An 18,625-nucleotide genomic window follows, 5' to 3' on the forward strand; every position below is an offset into this window, starting at 1 on the left:
TCTCAGTCACGTGAGCAGAGGTGGGTAGAGTAGCCAAAAACTGTACTCAAGTAAAAGTACAATTACTTCAAAAAAAATAATTACTCAAGTAGAAGTAAAAGTATTTAGATATTAGACAGAATGTTTGCGTCACTGTTTACTTTCAGTGAATGTTTATATATATATATATATATATATATATATATATATATATATATATATATATATATATATTGAAAGTGAATGGTGACCGAGACTGTCAGTCCCTAACATTCTGTCTAACATATTTTGTGTTCCACATAATACAAAGCGTTTGGAACAACATGAGGATAGAGAAATGATGACAGAATTATGATGACAGAATAAATTATGGCTGAGCTATCACTTTAAAGAGATAGTTTACCCCAAAATGAAAATTCTCTCATCATTTACTCACCCTCATGCCATCCCAGATGTGTATGACTTCCTTTCTTTGGCAGGAAGCTCCAAAAAGCACATAAAGGCAGCATAAAAGTAGTCCATAAGACTCCAGTGGTTAAATCCATGTATTCAGAAGTGATATGATAGGTGTGGGTGAGAAACAGATCAATATTTCTCATTTTGTGCTAGACAGCAGGGGGCGATATGCAGAGAATAATGTGAATCACCAAAAACACAAGAAGAAGAATGTGAAAGTGATCTGTTTCTCTGTTTCTCATCCACACCTATCACATCGCTTCTGAAGAGACTCACGTGAGTATTCTAATCAAAGGTAGCCAAGGATACGGCTTGTAAAACCAATAAAATCACACCGTGTTATTTGAAGTACATGATTGGATTAAACTATCCAATCACAATCCCCTATCAATAGACATCCAGTTAGTGAACTGATTGAAGAGTCAGTTTGAAAGAGCACACAGATGAAATTGCAGCTGGAAAAATGTCAAGGAAGTGTGCATGTACATTTAATGAGGCTCTTCAAAAAGAGTTTACATTTCAAAAAAAGGAGTCACAGACAGAGCCTAGTAAAGTGAGGTGTGAGATTTGTGGAGCTCGCTTTTCCATCACCCATGGAGGCCGCACAGACATCGCGCAGCATGTTCATACAAAAAAGCGTGTGGATGCTGCTAAAAGTAATTGTGCCACACACAAGCGTTAGTGATTTTTTTTGTGAAGCAAAGTTTCGAATCTGACAAGGTGCACGCAAGTGAAGGACATTTTGCTTATCATTCTGTTGTGCACGGCCATAGCTTTGCACATTCATGACCTGAGAAAAGTCTTGCAGGCCAGGTTGGAGGAATCATTCATACCCTCTGACATGAAAAAGCAGTTGAATGTCCTAGTTGAAGCTGGTGACATGTGAGTGGATGATTTCTTTTGTGCAGTCAGAAACTTTTATTCAGCATTGCTGGATTACCTCCAAAATTGGAGCCGCTCGTTTGAGAACACAGAAAAACCTGAGTGGGCCCTACTGAGAGATATCCCGGAGTGGAAAGACATTCAGAGCAGCCTCGAACACTTCTACTCCAGAATCCCCACTTTCAGTTTGATTGACAAAACCATGCTCTTTGATTAGTGGGCTTGCACGAAAAACATTGTCACTCGTTGCATCTCTGAGTGGAACATGAACAAGATGGCCGTGTCTGAGAGATGGGCAGATGTTTTTCCTGAGCTGGAGGGCAAGACCATCAACGTCGTAGTCTTAACCAAGGTCATGGAGTTTGTTTTATGCCTGCCAGGGACATCTGCATCTGTGGAGCGTGTGTTCTCATTAATGAACGCAGCATGGACACCGGATAAATCTCGACTCAGTGTAACAGTCATGAAGGCAATGCTTTTCGTACATCTTAATTTTGGACTGGACTGCTCTGCATTTATACGATAAACTCTTGAAAGACAAGTGCACACAGAGAAAAATTACTGCCAGCAAAAAGTACAAGGTGGCAACTGTTACAGATGCGAATGCACCCTATAATTCGCATTGATCTGCGCATAGGTAAGGATACGTCAATTTCATTTTTGCTGGGAGGGGGCTGTCCCGTTTTCCACAAGCAGGAATCTGGTCACCCTATGAATATGTGATTTGTTCCTAATGTGAATGTATTTTTATTCACATAGATTTGGATCTTGAAGGTCATACTTGCATTTTTTAGGTTTACTGCCAGGGTAAAGGGGGACGGGCAGTACTGCTCTTGTACTGTAGGTCCAGCCTTTGCTGTAAACCAGGACCAGGACTAGGTCATGTATAAAATCATACAGAGTGAGACCAGAAGCTACAGCCTGCAGTTTGAACTGGTTGCTAGTTCATTAATACGTATATTAAATAATGTTAGGCTCAAGCAAGCAACGTTCTCTTACTTTGTGCTCCTGAGTGCGCTATTTTGTTCTTTATTGAGTTTGTCTTCATGACTTTATTAGTCATGTGCATATTTGGCATTTTAACTGCATGGAATGAGTTCTTTAACAGTTGCATTGCATCTCACTGTTTATTCAGCATCTCAGCATGAGCTGTATTTTGCACTTTTAAGGCAGCGCTGTTGCTGCCCCGGACAGCAAATGCACTGACCACGTTTACATGCACTTAAGAAAACTGTTTATTCCAGTGTTTTGCAGAAAGTGGTGTTCTGAAACGTCATGTAAACAAGAATACTGATTTCCTTACGCCATTTAAGGGATTAAGAGAAAGCGGTTTAACATATCTAGGTTTCTCCAGGAGAACGCAGCTTATTGTGGTCATGTAAAAACATAAGCAGCGTTCTGATGGATGTTTGAAGAGTGCGCGTGCGTGGAACAGACCGGCACAACAAACGTCATAGGATGGAACCCAACAACATGTCAACACAGCGGAAAGAATTCAACATTTCTGGGAGTACAGTGGGAAAATCACATACACATAAACTTTACCCATTTCTACACATGATTGTAAAATATCGACGGACCCTAACATCCACATATATGTGCGTGTGCATTGGGGGAATCCAAGAGATTTATGTAAGAGGGAAACCCACACTTTTAGTGAAAAATACTCACGATAGTAAGTTAAGGAAACAAACACAGCAGGAATATCTGGAAAGAAAGCGAATCAACATAGAGTACAATAGTGAAGACTTCCTTGGATGCCATGTGTGTTTACACAAGCGTAGCAATAAAATGACGTTGCTGTGGAGAAAGCTGCTTACTGATGGAGCCATATGTATACTTGAGTAAAGAGTACGCCGCTTAAACAGTGCATGTAAACGGGAACGCTGTTTTCTCGTAATAAGCCACTTTCTGGTGTCCATGTAACCGTAGTCACTGTGTACAGTTTTCATGCTGAGTTGCTGTCCCAACTCTAACCAAGTGGACCTCAAGGTACCACCTACTGTAATGTCAAACTGATCTCACAGTGAAATCAGAAACAGTAGATTGACTTTTTCTTTTTTAGCTAAAATCAGTCTGTGCTGAACGAAATTCGAAACACTGCCCCCAGTGGCCAAAGCAGTAAGTTTGGTTTGGCGTATATGCACGTGTGAGCTCCATTTTCCAGGTGTGATCTCCACAGAGGGGCGCCAAAAGCAAGTTTTGAAGTAAGTTGTTGGGTGTCCCACAGATGCGCGTCACGTCAGCAGCGTTCATACCACAAGGAAGGTAAACATGCTGGAGCCGATGCAAACATATCTGATAGGAGATGCCGCTTGTCAGTGAGTTTGCATAATGTGGCCAATCCTAGGGGACCGGAAGTATTGAAAACAACTTGCAGACCTCCCATATATTATATTATTTTTTATTATTTATTTTTACGTTTAAATCTTTTTACGTTTAAAGACTGTGTACAATATTTGAATGTTGTAGACTTCAAATAATCGCATAAATGATCCTTGATGCTGAATAGAATTGAAAACAAAGAATGACATTGCAAAAAGTCAGGGTTATATTTTTCACACACAGAGGGTGTAAGTATGATCAGGTGTGAAATAATTTGGTAAAAAGTCTCTTTTTCTTCTACTCAAGAGATTAATAAGGAAATCAGATAGTTGAGAAATGATTGCTACCAAATAACCTTCCCTAGTCATTCTTTAATCAACTGCTTCAGTCATTCTTTGGAGCTTCTGTATTTTGTACATTTAGCCTGAGTGCATTTCAACATTTCACTCAATATCCCATCAGATTTTGATGCTTTTTAATGTTTTAATGAAGTCTTTAAGCTCTTGCTAGCTACTATAGGTAATGCAGAAAATGAATGGATACCTTGGCTTGTTAGGATTCTCTTTCTAATGTTCTTTGGATCTCTTTTTTCTGCCTCCCCTGCGATTCAGTTTTTGTTTTGTTTTCTCCTCCTTGCCCATATCTATTTCTGATTTTCAGAACTGCCCTCCGCTCTCATACTGTATAAGCGAAACTCAGTGGTAGCTCTCTCCATTTCACACACAGGAGTTCCTATCAGCCCCAAGCCCTTACGGAACTGTACGGCCGTTTCGACCAAGGCAGCACCGAGTGGAGCGACGGCATTCTCCCCGCCACCATGCTTCAAGCCTGCACAGGTTACCACGGCAGCATGTGGCACTGAAACCAGCTGTGATTGCTCTTGACACATGCCAGTCATTCAGTCCAACCAATCATTGTCTCCCTTTTTGCATGCCTACAGTGTTCTGTCTGTTTTGAAGCTCATTCAGTCTAATGCCTTCCTTCTACTCCAGGGGCCATTATCATTGGGGGCCCCTTTATTGGGCTTGAAATGATGTTTGTGTGAATGCCGGTGTGATGTATAGTGTGAGCAGTCTAATCACAGTTTGCAGTGGCTCAGTATATTTGCTGTCTGTTGCTTGAATCCCCTCCTTCTCGTTTGGGAGGGAAGATGGCCTAGAGGAGATGTGACAATTCCTGTTGCTGTGTGTGACAGGTCTGGTCTAAAACACTTACACAGGCAGCCAGCAGGCCTGCTGCTTCCAGTCGGAGTGTGTGTGTATAAGACAGATGGGCCACGCGCTGTGTTGTTTTTATTGTTTTGAGTTCAGAAAATGAGACACACATGGGCAGATAAAGGGACAGGGAAAGATAAATGTTCAATTAGAGGCTTCACCACAATTGCCTGCAAGTCTCTCTGGTGCCTGTTTAACAGAACTCGGGAAATGAGACTGACAGAGAGAATAAGAGAAAGAAAAAATGAAAAATAGAGAGACAACGAGATCCAGGGTGCATTGGGAAAGTCAGATTCATTCCTTTGTGTGTTTGTGAGTGAAGCGCTAACACTTCCTCTCTTTGTGGTCGAGCTCAGATGAGAAGCCTGATGAGAAGTGGATTGTGTTTGATGGGCCAGTGGACACTCTGTGGATCAAGAGCATGAACTCTGTAATGGATGACAACAAAGTCCTCACACTCATCAATTTAGAGAGAATCTTCATGCCTGAACAGGTACTGTGTCAGACCATACACAGCACACTCTACATCCAGCAATGCAGCCCACCCTGGATTATTTTACTCCTGATTCCGGATCTGATATTGTATATCCCACCTCACAAACCCATCACAGTACTATGTCAAGCGTGTGCATGCTTTGTTATGTCCTGCCCTTAATGCATCAGGTATTGACTGAATATTATGTGAAGAATTTCAATGAAAATGAAAAGAAAATGTAAGAAACTATCATTTGCATAAAGAAAATAAAACTATTAGGACCAATATGAAGATTTTTAGTATTGTGACATTATTTTTGTGATAAGCTGATTTTGTCCCAAAATTTTACAAAATAAACATTATATATATATATATATATATATATATATATATTTACACACACACACACACACACACTACCGGTCAAAAGTTTTGAAACACTTGACTGAAATGTTTCTTATGATCTTATAAATCTTTTGATTTGAAGGCATATGCTTAAATGTTTGAATTTAGTTTTGTAGACAATAATATAATTGTGCCAACATATTAATTTATTTCATTATAAAACTAAAATGTAATTAAAAAAAAAAAAAAAAAACATTGCCTGAAATATTAGTTATTTTCAAATTAAAATCTTGCTTAAGAAAAAAAAAAACATTAAAGGCCTAAGCACACTCACGGAGTAGTTCTTCTTTGTTCTTCACTCAGAGCCAATAAGAAGTTCAAAACAGCTGCGCAGCGACATATTGTTTGCGGACATTCTGTAGGGGGAGGCATTTAGAGCAGCATTTACAAATAAGGATGCTCAAGACATGTAAAACCTTAACTAATGTGACATTAAAATGTAAGATCAAAGACTTCATGCCTTATTTCTAAGAATAGAATTCACATGAGATCCATAAAAGATTATTTTTAACCTCTCGATGATGATTTAAAGAAATATATATATATGCAGTAGAAAATGCATAATTTGTCTTGGTTGCATTCTGAATTCATGGTGCTAATGCACTAACAGGCTATTTGTGGCCATAATATGCGCCACGATGACACTCTGTTATTGTAATTTATGATGACACTGAAACTATTGCAAAGATGGGTGTATAAAAGAGTGTAAATGGGTGGAATAAAGACAAAAGACTGATGATAGGAATATCTTAGTTTGGACAGATGCGTGAATGGCTTTTGACACCAGACGGCACATGAGTGAAGCAGCATATCAAACAATAGAGTGAATAGGCACTTAAGAGTATTTGAGTAGATTTGATTCCTTTTGTAGACTAATTTTTTTTAAATTGCATGACATGTTCTTGGAAAATGTCTCTACGCAAGCAATCGTACTGATGTAGGAAAGTTTGCGCCAACTCGCTAATAACTCTTAATATTAATATTGACTGATCTTAACTGACCTAAAGAGAATTAGCTGTCTGCCTCAAAGTAGGTGGAGCTCCTGGTCACACCTACTGATGGATGTCAGTAAGAAAGTGTTAAAGTGTTTAGCAGCGGGTGAGAAGTTTTCCTGAAAGTTTGTCCTGGCGAGCTGTGACAAACCACCGAAAAACAAACTCAAAATCACCTTCTTTTTGACCAGATTTTGTTCTAAATGACATCACACACATTCGCTCTTTGATTTTGTAGGAAGTATACAGGGGCCCTACGGCATGACTTTCCATGAAGTTTTCAATGCAAATGCTCTGGGCACTCTGGATGATATTTAAGACATTACAGACACTACCGTATGATTTTCTGAAAAGAAAAGCTTTGAAACAATGTGTTTTCTGAAAAGCGCTGTACAAATTAAAATGACTTGACTTCCAACATGACACTCCATTTTGCATTCATGATTGCATAAGAAAAACTCGTAATTTTCATTTTTGGGTGAACTATTCCTTTAAGCCTGGTGAAAAATTCAGACCCACACTCTTTTCTGCTGACTTTGATTTCAGATCTTGCTACACTCAAGTCTTGTGCCAATGTTTGACTTAATCAAAGCATTAAGCTTAATTAAACTTAATATTTTGCTTAGTATTTGTTTAGATGGGCTGATCAATGCTCTTATTCAGAACACTTTGGCCGTATGGTGGAGCTCTGGTTCATCTTCAGTCTCACATGGTCTGTTTGTGTGTCTGTAGATGAGGATGGACGCAAGAAGATTGATACCTTTCTACATGAAATAGAGGGAACTTTCCATAACAAGATATACAGTGGCTTAAAAAAGTATTTTGGCACTTAACTCTCTTTGCATTAGATAACAAAATATCAAACCAAGTGGACCATTAACAATGGGAGAATAACCAGGAAGTGTCCAATACTATTTGTCTTAATTATGTACAGTATATCTAATGTTTTGCCATTTACAACTTAACAAACTGATTTTTGTGAAATGTTTTGCTTAACAATAAATCCCAATTGGTTCAAGATTTCGTTTTCTAATGCAGAAACATTCATACATTGAAAGCATTTGGGCATTAAGTGCCCAAATGCTCTTTGGGACCACAGAAGTGTTTGTGTACATGTAATAAATGTATGCATGCACAACATGCTAATGCAACACATGAAAACTACTGATGCTCTGCATCTCAAACCATTTTTAAGCCATTCTGCCTACAGAAACAAATCTATTACTGGAGAACTAATGAGCTTATATTAAACCTCAGAACACCGTCTTCAAGTACTACGTGGACACCAAGAACAAGACGTGGGCGTCATTTGAGGACAAGCTGCCCAAGGGCTGGCGCTATGCCTCCAAGTGAGGTGTGTGTGTATGTGTGTGCCCCCATTGTCCCCCTGTTGAGGGGTCTCTGCCAGCCGCCTGCGGGCTCAGTCAAAGGCCTCTCGCCTGGCTCCCTCCCAGACTTCTGAATTCCCCGTCTATTCATATATTTCATCTTTTTCATCCTTCTTTGTCTTGCTCTTCTCTCCCCTGCTCTCATTTCTCATGTCAGTCCAACTCTTTCCCCTTCATTGTCCTTTGTCCTCTTGGCTCTCTGTGCTCCCTCAATGTCGGCTGTCCATTTTCCATCCCTTTCTACCTTGCTCTTTTTTTATCCCTCTGTTCATTTGAGATGTCTCGCTCCATCTTTTAATTTTCAGGACTTTCGCCTCCTCTTCCTCTGTATTCTCATTCATCCTGCTCTCTTAATACAATTTCCTTCCACCCCCTTGTGCTCTCTCTCTCTCTCTCTCTATCTTTCCATATTCTAAGTTTTCCCTTCATTTTTTGTCCTTTTTTGAAAGCACACGTCAGCCATCCCATTTTTCAACTTTCTCTCCGTCATCTTTTTTAATTATCATCTGTCTCTCTCTCTCTATCTGTCTCTCTCAGTTTCAGTTTAAAAGTGGTTTATTGGCATGACAAGTATTTGTACATTTGCACTGCTCAAGTATTTAGAGCTCAACTGCATACAATTAAAATGGTGCAAAAACTGAATCTGTGCAACACAATGTGCATAAATTAAGAAAAGAAAAAAGAAAACATTTACAGTGTAATTGACAAAGAAAGATATAAGGCATGACTTTCAATAAATAAAATGAAACTACCAATAAAGGGGAAACAAATTTTTATAGAGTTTTAGTGAAGGAGATACTAAGTCATACTAAAGTCTAATACTGTGGCAGACAGACACATGGTGGGGCTCTATTTTTGTGAGCATACAAAGCGCAGCACTACGGGCAAAGACTGTGCGCTACCTCTTAACTAATTTTATCTTTGCCGCAAACTGGGTGTATTGTATGTTGATGAAGTGGCGCAAAGCACAATTTGCTAATTTCCTGAAAAATACATCATTGTGCTAAGACATTTGAGATGCACGTCTTTTTTCAGAGCAAAGTCCAAATTCAGTTCCTACATTTGCAGTATGGAGATTCCACCAGCAGGTGGTAATAAAGTTCATGTCCAAACTCTGAAAATATAGTGGAACTTCAAAGTAAGTCCCTGACAATCACAGTTTTATGAATCAAAAAATGTATTACATTAATTTTACACTCGTTATTGTAGAGTGATTTTTAAGTCACTGCAAAAGGGTCCGGTGGAAGAAGTTGGAGAGGGTAAAATATTTGGATTTGGTGTGATTTTTTTTTTTTTACCACTTGGTTATTTTGAATATATATATATATATATATATATATATATATATATATATATATATATATATATAAATGAAATATGAATTTAGAATTATTTTAGGTTAAAAAAATTGTTTCGATGAAAGAATTTATTTTTTCAAAATCAACTGGTAGAAATAAAGTGTGTGCCGAAACAATCACTGTTAATACTAGCCATGATTTGTGTGTCAGTAGAGGAAAATGATTAATAATACTTACATTCTCTATAATTTTACAGAGCGTACATCCAAATCCTAAACCACATTTTCCTGACATTCTACTAATTCATTGCATATAGTACATTTACACTACCAGCTTCTTATGAATGTGCTGTCTTTGTTTATATCGCTGGTGCTTGAGGGAATGGACTATATAACAGGACGCAGATGCTGCAATAACTGGAGAAGGACCTCAAAATTAAATTACACTCGATCCAGCCCATTAGCACTTTACGCACGCAATTTCGCCAAACCCACATGCGCCTAGACTTAACACTTGCTAGCATGAAAACACCAAAACTTCAAGGCCATGCCTGTTGACTTTGCGCTAATGACTTATGGCGTAGCACTGCGCCTAGCATTAGCGTTCTTAAAATAGGGCCCAAAGTTTCACTGTCTCTGCGCCTAGCACTAGCGTTCTTAAAATTGGGTCCAAAGTTTCACTGTCTTGTGTTCAACAAATAATAAGGGCAGTTTTGCATTTTTTGGTGTATCAGTTTCATTTTATTTTGTGCATTCTGTCAGAAAATTAAGCTCTGATTTGATTTTGTTGTGATTGCCTTGTAAATACAACTTTTGTTCTTGTGGCAGCCGTGTTTTTCTGTGTCTGCCCATTTCTAGAGTGAAGTTAAAACTTAAAATTCTCTCATAATTTACTCAAACTCATGCCATCCCAGATGTGTGTAACTTTCATTGTTCTGCTGAACACAAATTAAAATTTTTAGAAGAATATTTCAGCTATGTAGCTCCACACAATGCAAGTGAATGGTAGCCAGAACTCTGAAGTTCCAAATATCACATAAAGGCAGCATTACAGTAATTAAAATCAAATTCTGAAGTGGTCCAATTGGTTTTGGGTGAGAACAAACCAAAATGTAATTCCTTTTTCATTATAAAACTTGACAGCAGTCTCCTTGTCAATCATGATTTCAAGCTAGATTCATTTCCTTTAGCTACATCTAGTGCTCTGTGCATGTATCAAGCACAAGGAAGTGCAATCAAGCTTGAAATCATGATCGTGCCTAGAGACTGCAATGGCAAGCTGTGCAGTGAAAAAGGAGTTATATTTTGGTTTGTTCTCACCTAAAACCAATCAGATCACTTCAGAAGACATCAATTTAATCACTGGAATCTTATGGATTACTTTTATGCTGCCTTTATGTGATATTTGCACCTTCAGAGTTCTGGCCACCATTCACTTGCATTGTATGAACCAACAGAGCTGAGATATTCTTCTGAAAATATTTATTTGTGTTCAGCAGAAGAAAGAAATCTGGGATGGCATGAGGGTGAGTAAATTATAAGAGAATTGTAATTTTTGGGTGAACTATCCCTTTAAGTCCATTGAGTCTGTCTCTTTCTCTGCAGTGCTCCATTCTATAAGATAAATGTGCCCACAGTAGACACAGTGTGGTATCATTACCTTGTGAAGGCTGTTGTGCACGCTCAGCACTCTGTGCTGCTGACAGGTCCAGTGGGGACAGGAAAGGCTTCAGTGGCCCAGAGTGTCCTGCAGAGCCTGGACTCAGTAACTTGGGCCACACTAACTGTCAACATCTCCTCACAGGTGATTACAATTGCTATTATTATTGATAATGATTCTTTGACAATCTTTGACCTCAACAAAACGTATTTCAGTTTTGGGAGATGGTGTAGCCTAGTTGTTACAGGTGCATTATGTAATTTTGTCAGTAGTTTTTGCAAATATGTTTATATGTCATATCAATGGCCTAGAAAAATCTGTTTTGTTTTATATAAGGCATGGTAGTTTCCATGCTGAGATATGATCAGCTAAATGCTACTCACAGCCTTGATAACACCCTTTTAATTAGACATTTGATTGCAGAATAGGGTATTTATTTCTACAATGGTATTGATAAATGAAAACCTCACCAAAAGGTGTCAATATAAAGTGCAAGACCATTCTATCAATGAAACTTAAAAGAAAAAAAAATACTTTTAATGAAAATTCTCTCATCATTTACTCACCCTCAAGCCATCCCAGAAGTGTATGACTTTCTTTCTTCTGCAGAACACAAGCAAAGGTTTTGAAAAGAATATCTCAGCTCTGTAAGTGCTCCAGTATGCTGTGTTGTTGTGAAATAGACAAATAAAATGTTTAACTTTGATGGAAACTTTTGAGCATGAGTAGCTTCCTATCAAGTGTCATCACAGGCAGGCTAACACTTTACAATAAGGTTCCATTCATTAACATTATTGGTTAATGCATTAGGGATCATGAACTAACAATGAACAATATATTTTTACAGCATTTATTCATCTTAGACCATGTTCATTTATAAAAATACAGTTGTTCATTGTTTGTTCATGTTAGTTCATAGTGCATTAAATGTAAGCGTAAGCGTAGTTCTTGGGATTCATTCTATCAGGCATAGCTCCCCTGCTGTTATTGCCTCCAGCAGGATCTGATGGTTCAAGCAGCATCTGAGTGCTGAACTGTATGATGGGGCTTACACCAAATGATATAAGTATCTTTCGTTTGTGTTAATTCCAAATATCTTGAGTCTTTCTGATAGAACTAATGTTAATGATACATTTTTAAATCAAAAGTTGTATATTTTGAAATTAACATTAGCCACTGCCAAATGCCAATGCTGTAAAAGTATTGTTCATTGTTAGTTCATGTTTACTAATGTAGTTAACTAATGTTAACAAATGAAACCTTATTTTAAAGTGTTACCATTTTTTATAGCATTTATTAATTTTGGTCATTGGTCATTTATAAATCTACAATTGGTTATTCTAGTTCATAATTCATCTTTAGTTCATAATGCATAAATATTTACATGTACCATATATTAACATATTTTTTAATGTAAAAAACGTACTAGTATATGTTGGAATTAACATTAATCAAGATTAATATGTGCTGTAAGTGTTGTTCACTGTTGGTTCATATTAACTAATGCAGTTAACTAATGTTAACAAATGAAACCTTATTGTAAAGTGTTACCATTTTTATAGCATTTATTTATCTTGGTCAGTGGTAATTTATCAATCTACAATTGGTTATTCTAGTTCATAATTCATCTTTAGTTCATAATGCCTAAATGTTTGCATGTACCGTATATTAACATACTTTTCAATGTTAATTAAAATGTACTAGTATATGTTGGAATTAACATTAACCAGGACTAATATTTGCTGTTAGTGTTATTCACTGTTGGTTCATATTAACTAATGTAGTTAACTAATGTTAACAAATGCAACCTTATTTCAAAGCGATACAGATATTTTGTGGTGTTTTATCAGATGAAAACTAAAACTACACTAAAACTAAATTCGAATGAGTCACTTTAAAAAAAAAAAAAACTAAATAAAAACGATGTATGCACCAGTCTCCTCCGCCCATTGGTTATGTTTGTACATGTCTTGTGTGTGGTGAGAGCACATGGCTGTGTTTGATTCTTCACCGCCATGTGCACTCGTGTCTGTTTGGTCTTGTATGTTTGCACATTCTTTGTGTTTGTCTTGCCATGTGCGTCTCCAACTCCGCCTCCTCGTTTCCTCATCACTCTCCCTCGTTTAGTCCTTGCTATTAATTTGTTTCACCTGGTCCTCATGTGTGTTCTTTCTATATATTGTGCCCTCTTTCTTCTTGTCTCTGCCAGACTGTTTTGTGTGTTCATGAGTTTGCCAGTCCGTGTTTTCAGTCGGTTCCTGTACTCCTCGCCCTTTTTCACTTGCCTCCTACATTTGGTTCCTACCTCAACAATTCATGACATAACAATCTGGCCATTTTTTGACCTAGTGGAGGTAACATGGGCATTTCTTCGAACCCAGCTCCAGTCCAAGAGAGGTCGGTCTCCCAAGACACCACCCAGGTTCTTGGTTTTTGCTCCCAGCACGGTCGCCCCATTGGTGTTAATGAGGAGCTTTCTGATGTGGCTTGCAGGTGGTGTATTGGTGAAACCGTCCTCAAACACCTCATTTTGTCAGGCCTGGACATGTCCACCTGTCCAGAGGAGCTGGGGGAGATATTTAGCTGGCCCTATTGGGATTTGGTGGACCACATCTGCCGGCTCGCAGAAGTTAAACTTATGCTTCAGAGGAGGAATGCCAAATCCCAAGACCCCTCTCAGCCAGTGCCCTGTCATCTCTCTGGCTCTTCCCAGGCTTCACACTGCAGAGAAAGGAGGAAGCGGTCTGCTGACCGCCAGGAGATGGAGGGGCCCGTCATTGACCGTCAGGAGGTGGAGGAGCTTGCTGCTGACCGGCAGGAGGTAGAGGAGCCCGCTGCTGACCAGCAGGAGGTGGAGGGGCCCACCGCTGACCGCCAGGAGGTGGAGGAGCCCACTGCTGACCACCAGGAGGTGGAGACTGTTCCTGCAGCAGTGTTCTGACCTTCTGGAAAAGGAGGAGGAGGGGAAGGGTCCTGCTTCCCAGTCGCTGCCAGCGCTCCCGGCCACGGAGGCTGTTTCCCAGTCACTGCCATTGCTCCTGTCCACAGAGGCTGCCGCACAGTCTGTCCAGTTCCCTGTGGTCATCGAGTCTGTCCAGTTCCCTGAGGCTGTCAACGAACCTGTCCAGTTCCATTTGGTCATCGACAAGCCTGTCCAGTTACTTGTGGTCATCGAGTCTGTCCAGTTCCCTGATGCTGTCGACGAGCCTGTCCCGTTCTCTGTGGTCATCGATTCTTTCCAGTTCTCTGAGGCTGTCGACGAGCCTGTCCTGTTCCCTGTGGCCATCAACAAGTCCGTCCAGTTCCCTTAGGCTTTCGACGAGCCTGTCCAGTTCCCTGTGGCTGTCTACGAGCCTGTCCAGTTCCCTGTGGCTGTCTATGAGCCTGTCCAGTTCCCTTTGGCTGTTGATGAGCCTGTCCAGTTCTCTGTGGCTGTCGACAAGTCTGTCTAGTCCCCTGTGACCATCATCAATCCTGTCCAGTCCCCTGTGACCGTCGACGATCCTGTCCAGCCCCCGGTGACCTTCAACAAGCCTGTTCTGTTCCCTGTGGTCATTGATGAGCCTATCCAGTTTCCTGTAACCGTCGATGAACCTATTCAGTCCCCTGTGACCATCGACTATCCTGTCCAGTCCCCAGAAGTTGTCAACCAGCCTTTTGCTCAGTCCAGTGGCCAGCACCCATTAGACACCAGCTTCCATTCTGTTGCTCAGCCCAGTAACCAGCACCCATCAGGTACCAGCCACCAGTCTATTGCTCAGCCCAGTAACCAGCACCCGTCAGACACCAGCCACCAGTCTGTTATTCAGCCCAGTAACCAGCACCCGCTTGACCTCACTCCTGTCCTGGTGCCACCTGACATTGCTCTTCTCCTGAGTCAGTCCCTTCCCTGCCAACCGCCGATTCAGTCCTTATCATCTTGTCGCTGGTACCTGCCAAGCCTAGCCAAGTCAAGTTGCTACACCTAGTTCTGTTTCTCCGGTCCTGCCTCCATGCCTGGACTTATGTTTTTCTTTTTTATTTTGTGCCATCCACCTGTTTCCACCTGGGGGTTACTGTCATGATCCTGCTACTTTAGTTTTAGTTTATTCTTGTTGTGGCGGGATCATAACAGTCTCCTCCGCCCATTGGTTATGTTTGTACATGTCTTGTGTGTTGTGACTGCACATGGCTGTGTTTGATTCTTCATCACCATGTGCACTCGTGCCTGTTTGGTCTTGTGTGTTTGCACATGGCTTTGTGTTTGTCTTGTCATGTGCGTCTCTGACTCCGCCTCATCATTGTTTCCTCACCACTCTCCCTCGTTTAGTCCTTGTTATGTTAATTAGTTTCACCTTTTCCTCATGTGTGTTCCTTCTATATATTGGGCCCTCTTTCCTCTTGTCTCTGCCAGATTGTTTTGTGTTCATAAGTTTGCCAGTCCATGTTTTCAGTCAGTTCCTGTACTCCTCACCCTTTATTCACTTGCCTCCTGCGTTTGGGTCCTACCTCAACAATTTGTGACAGAAACTGAAATTGAAAACCAAAACACATAATGAAATAAAAACTAGTGAAATTTTCAAAATTTTAATAACCCTGGTACAGACCACAACAATATAAATTGTTACACTATACATTTTTACTTCAGTAATCTCCTTGGGAATCATGATTTCCAGCTCAATTACACTTACTAGCACCATCTAGTGATCTGTGCATTGGTCCAGTACTAGGAAGTGTCATCAACCTCGAAACCATGATCGTGCCTGCAATGGCAAGATGTAAAGTGAAAAAGGAGTTATTATTTGGGTCTGTTTTCACCCAAAATAGATTAGATCACCAAAAAGGACATTGATTAAACAACTGGATTACCGGAAGTCGTATGGATTACTTTTATGCTGCCTTTATGTGCTTTTTGGAGCTTCAAAGTTTTGGCTACCATTCTTTTGCATTGAATGGACCTACAGAGCAAAGATATTCTTCTAAAAATATTTGTTTGTGTTCTGCAGAAGAAAGAAAGTCATACACAAATAGGATGGCATGAGGGTAAGTAAATTATGAAAGAATTTTCATTTTTGGATGAACTATCCCTTTAAACAAAAAAACTTTTTATATGAAAAGGAAGTCATCACTGTGCCCTGTTTAGCTAGTCTGTTGCTCTCTTGCATCAGATGACATAAACTCACCCACACACAGTGACCTTTAGGATGTTCGGAGCAGTGTGTGTGTGTTTGATTAGTGAGGTAAGTGCAGTAAATCTGATGTCACATCTGTAATGAGCTGAATCATTGCTCAGATGGCCCAACCTGATGAGTAGTTCTTACAACAGGCTGTGAGATCTCTAGCGTCATCACCGTCACCATCAACCTCTACCACCATCACCATAATAATTTATTAAAGAGTTTTACACCATCCCTCAAACAGTCAGACATGCTTACTGAATTGTGACAAGGAAGAGGGTGTGGCCAGGCCGTGATAGTGCACGGCGGGCGCTGAATCAGCTATCCAGCGGGAGAGCGAGATAAAGGGGAGCCGGAGGCTCCGGCTCCCCTTTATCTCGCCCTCCCGCTGGATAGCTGATTCAGCGCCCGCCGTGCACCATCACGGCCCAGCCATGCCCTCCTCCTCGTAACATGAATATTTTACTTATGTACCTTGCTGTCATTCTTGTCTTCATAATAGTTAGGGATGGTCACAAGTACTGAGTAATCAAGTACTCTAAGTGGTAGCAATTATCGATCATGAGATCATTAACTGGGGGACTGCTTTTTTCAAATTCAATGTTTCACACTGATGAAAGTCCAGTAACATTTACATGCAAAAATGGGGCTTCTTTTGTTCATTTTGTGATCTGTTATGGTAGCATTTTCGATGGTACCTTGCGGTCCTGTTGGTTAGAAGAAAATGGCAACTTGCATCAGCACTGTACATAGTGACTTTCAGGTCACGTCCACAGTCACACTAATACTTTTGTGATTGAAAATGCATTGATTTTGCTTTGTTTACACCTCTCATCCATACTAGAATGCCATTTTCCTCTACCGAAAACAAAGACTTTTGAAAACACTTTCCATAACGCTTTAGAAATAAAATTATGACCTTAAGAAACTAAAAACAGAGTTTTCAAACTTAAACAGATTTGTGTGGACGCGGTCTCAGTCTGAGGCTGCAACAGCACTCAACAACACTGGTTGGAGAGGATTAGAGGTTGTGCAGACATGATACATTTTTTGCCCTTATAAAAACAGGTAGACAGACCACAACTACATGGAACAGAATGCAGGGTCTTCAATCCTAATTTGACTGCCTTAAGATGCTGAAAGGGCAGCAAGAGGTGAAGCAACAGCCATATATGTCTTTACATAGATAAATAATAATAGCACAAAATGAACTCGCTCCAACCTCCATGAGTAGTCGACATGCCCAAAATGCCCTAACAATGTTGTTGTTGTTATTCCCTCTCTCTTTTAGACTAGCTCTAATAATGTGCAGGAGATTATCGAGTCTCAGGTGGAGAAAAGGATTAAAGGTGTGTATGTGCCGGTGGGATGCAAGAAGATGCTTGTGATCGACAACGGCTTCTGGTATGACTGCCAGAAACAGACCCTCAAATGTATCAATGTAATTGTGTGTGTACTGATTTTGAATGCACAGGTTTATTAGTTGTAGAAGTGCTGGAAGTGTGTATAAATATGTGTCTGAATTCGGAATGGCCTAATACCATATCTATATATTGCAGAAGTAGTACAAATAGTATGTTTGTATGCCATTCCGAACCTGGCCCATGTTTTGTGTCACTCTTTGTCACTCTCTGCTCTAAAAGGACATTTTCCTCCTGGCTGCTATGGTGCCCCCTGGTGGAGGGAGAACCCACATATCAGGACTTCTGCAGAGCCGCTTTAATCTCATGAGCATGACCTTCCCTACAGTGAGTAGAGCTCAAAACAATCTAAATAAACAGTGCACTGGAGAATATGGCTACTTTTATTAAAACAATGAATTTATCGATGAACTTGTTCTGTATGTTTTTGAAGTCAACATTTAATGAACACTCTTAATTCTCATTCCTGGACTCATCACTGTTTGTTATTCTAAATAAAAAATGCTTATCTTAAATGTAATCTTTGTAATCAAAATGTAAAAGTTTGATCCACCTCTGAGACAGCTTTTCCATTTTCGGCTGATGTTAAAGGAATATTCCGGGTTCAGTTCAAGTTAAGCTCAATAAACAGCTTTTGTAATGTTGATTACCATACAAATTTATTTTGACTCGTCCTTCATTTTCTTCTCAGTTACAGTGAGGCACTTACAACAGAAGTGAATTGGGTGCCAATTTTTTAACTTTAAAATACTCCACAAGCCACAAGACATAAACAATATGCATGTTAACATGATTTTAGTGTGATAAAATCACTTACTAACCTTTTCTGTGTAAAGTTACAGCGAATTTTATTACTTGGTTGCCATGACAATGTAATGCCTACAAACCCTAAAATGACAATTTAAACAACTTTACAGCTCAAATAATACATGGGTTTTAACAGAAAAGCTTCACATTTCTGCCTTTAAACCCTTC

General features: G+C 39.8%; 1 pseudogene; it reads left to right on the forward strand.

Annotated features, from left to right (window-relative positions):
* The window catches only part of LOC127439638 (dynein axonemal heavy chain 2-like), a 124,001-nt pseudogene that overhangs the window by 29,419 nt on the left and 75,957 nt on the right, over window positions 1-18,625 (forward strand).

Source organism: Myxocyprinus asiaticus, chromosome 1 (assembly GCF_019703515.2).
Source record: "Myxocyprinus asiaticus isolate MX2 ecotype Aquarium Trade chromosome 1, UBuf_Myxa_2, whole genome shotgun sequence".
NCBI lineage: Eukaryota > Metazoa > Chordata > Actinopteri > Cypriniformes > Catostomidae > Myxocyprinus > Myxocyprinus asiaticus.